The sequence below is a fragment of the Pygoscelis adeliae genome, unplaced genomic scaffold (assembly GCF_000699105.1).
Source record: "Pygoscelis adeliae isolate BGI_AS28 unplaced genomic scaffold, ASM69910v1 Scaffold325, whole genome shotgun sequence".
Taxonomy (NCBI): domain Eukaryota; kingdom Metazoa; phylum Chordata; class Aves; order Sphenisciformes; family Spheniscidae; genus Pygoscelis; species Pygoscelis adeliae.
In genome coordinates this window covers 376,707-379,322 of record NW_008824769.1, presented here as the reverse complement: position 1 = coordinate 379,322, position 2,616 = coordinate 376,707, and positions in this window count along the sequence as shown.

Below are 2,616 nucleotides of genomic sequence, written 5' to 3'. Positions count from 1 at the left end.
ACATCTCGTGCCAGGGGTGCTGCTGCCTGCCTGGCCCTTTCCTGGCAGCTCCCCAGGACAGCCACTCTCCCCAGGCTCCCTGCTAGATTAAGGTAGATACTTCAGGCAAGATGAGCAACTCCTGACTGCTCAAGGGATGGACCAGCAGCAGGCTGGCACCTTCCTAGCCCCACTCTGTGCAGTGTGGGGGTGAGTGGATCCAGCCCAGGACATTGGTGGTGGGACCTCATGCCCCTGGAGGTGCAAGGCTTCGTCCTAGCATCTGAATGGGCTCTGGAGCACAGGACAAGGGGGATTATAGAGCAGGCAGGCCCCCAGATGAATCCTGAGATCCTCGGCTGTTCAGAGTGGGGTACCGTGAGTCCTCCTCTGCCACAGGCGGGTAAAGCCTCAGCCTTGATTCGGGCTGTCTTGATTCACTCTCACCCTGGAAATTTAATCCCTTGGCATGATCTGGGATGGCCGCAATCCCATTGATGGGGAAAGAGAGATGCAGAGAAGTGAAAGGATGTGCCAAGGCCTTCACTGCGGCAAAGCTGGGACTGAGCTACGATGGCTGCAGAGGAACCGTGGGCTGTGGGCTGAATGAGGGCTGCCTTCTTGCTGTGTGATGGGAGATGCCTGTCCCTGCTAAGGAGGCGTCTTTCCAAAAGCCCCAGCGTGTGCCCTGGGGTCCCAGGGCTCTGCAGGCAGACCCTCCCCGGCTGCCCACTCTCCAGGCTTGCACGAGCTCCCTGCCTCCACGGCAGCAAGGCCACCCACGGCTCAGCTTTGCTCATGCTTAGTAACACAGTGTTTTAGTGAAACAAAAGGCTCTGTGTAAAACAAATCCTGCAATGCCACCTAGCCCACACTTTCTAACAAGTCTGGCTCAGTTTTTCAGAGAGTTCTGTCTACTGAGACGTGGTGATGGTGTGCATCGTGCCCTGGAACACTTGGGAGCCCCAGGCCTGGAATCAGCTCTCCTTCAGCCAGTCCAGGGAATCTCCTCATTTCCCTTCTAGTTCCTCCTCTGGGTTCCTACAAGGCCACCACTTTGGGCAGCGGTTTCTTTTTTTTGTGATCATTCTCCTCCATAGAGGAGCTACATCCCTTTCGTCACTGGACCATCATGAAAGGCAGCCTGCTCGTGTGGCTTTCCCACTGTGGCTGTGGTTATCCAGTGCCTGGACACATTCACTAGCACCATGAAGACCTCGCTCTTCCTTCACTCTCCTGAGGCTTCATCCACAAGCCTTTGCCTGGAAGTCAGCGGAGCCCTTCTGTAGCGACGTAGCATTTCCAACGGGAGTTTCTCTGCCAGCACAGCGGCACCGTTCCTGTCCCAAACAATATGAGCTAAACCAGGAAATCTCTTCTGTATGTGTCTGTGGCTGCTGGGACAATAACAAAGCAATGTCAGGAGGACATTGATTCTACACTGCTGGAACCAAATAATCATCTAAACCAACTCTGCTGTGCCAACATGGTCATGAGCTTCTAAAGCTCTTTGTAAACATTAATGGACGATTCTAATGTCCATGGGTAACTTCTGTATGTGTCTGTGGCTGCTGGGACAATAACAAAGCAATGTCAGGAGGACATTGATTCTACACTGCTGGAACCAAATAATCATCTAAACCAACTCTGCTGTGCCAACATGGTCATGAGCTTCTAAAGCTCTTTGTAAACATTAATGGACGATTCTAATGTCCATGGGTAACTGTGCTGGTTTTGGCTGGGACAGAGTTAGTTTTCTTCACAGTAGCTGGTGTGGGGCTGTGTTTGGGATCTGTGCTGGGCTGACCCCAACTGACCAAAGGGGTGTCCCACACCACATGACGTCATGCTCAGCATGTAAAGCTGGGGGAAGAAGAAGGAAAGGGAGGACGTTTGGAGTGATGGCGTTTGTCTTCCCAAGTCACCGTTAGGCGTGATGGGGCCCTGCTTTCCTGGGGATGGCTGAACACCTGCCTGCCGAGGGGAAGCAGTGAATGAATTCCTTTGCTTGCGTGCTTGGCTTTTGCTTTACCTCTTAAACTGTCTTTATCTCAACCCACGAGTTTTCTCACTTTTACCCTTCTGATTCTCTCCCGCATAGGAGGGAGCGAGCAGCTGTGAGGGGCTGAGCTGCCGGCTGGGGTTAAACCACGACAGTCCTTTTTGGCGCCCAACGCAGGGCTCAAAGGGTTCGAGATAACGACAGATTTCATTGGAATGTGCTAGATCGCTAGATCAAACTTATCGCTGTTATTGCTGTTTAGCTATTAATGGGCAGGCTCCTGTGCTTGCCATGGGGCTCCCTTGCCTTACTGTATGTTGGAGTCTAGTGCTCGTTAGTGGCTGCGTTTTGCTTTTCGCTGCTCGCTGTCCTGCTGTGCTGCTGATCACCTTACTGCGCCGGGCCTGGGAACATTCTGATAACAGCAATGGCCATGCGCCTGGGCTGGCAGATGTCCGGGGCATCGCTGCTGTGTCTGTGCTGCTGCACTGGACAGGCTGGAACTCCAGTGTGAACTCGAGTCGAAGGGACTGTGACCTGTGGATGAGCCCACGTGGGAGCAGGACACCCCGAAGCGTCTGTGGCCGTGGATAAGCCCATGCCAGAGCAGGTACATCTCGAAGCGTCTGTGGCCG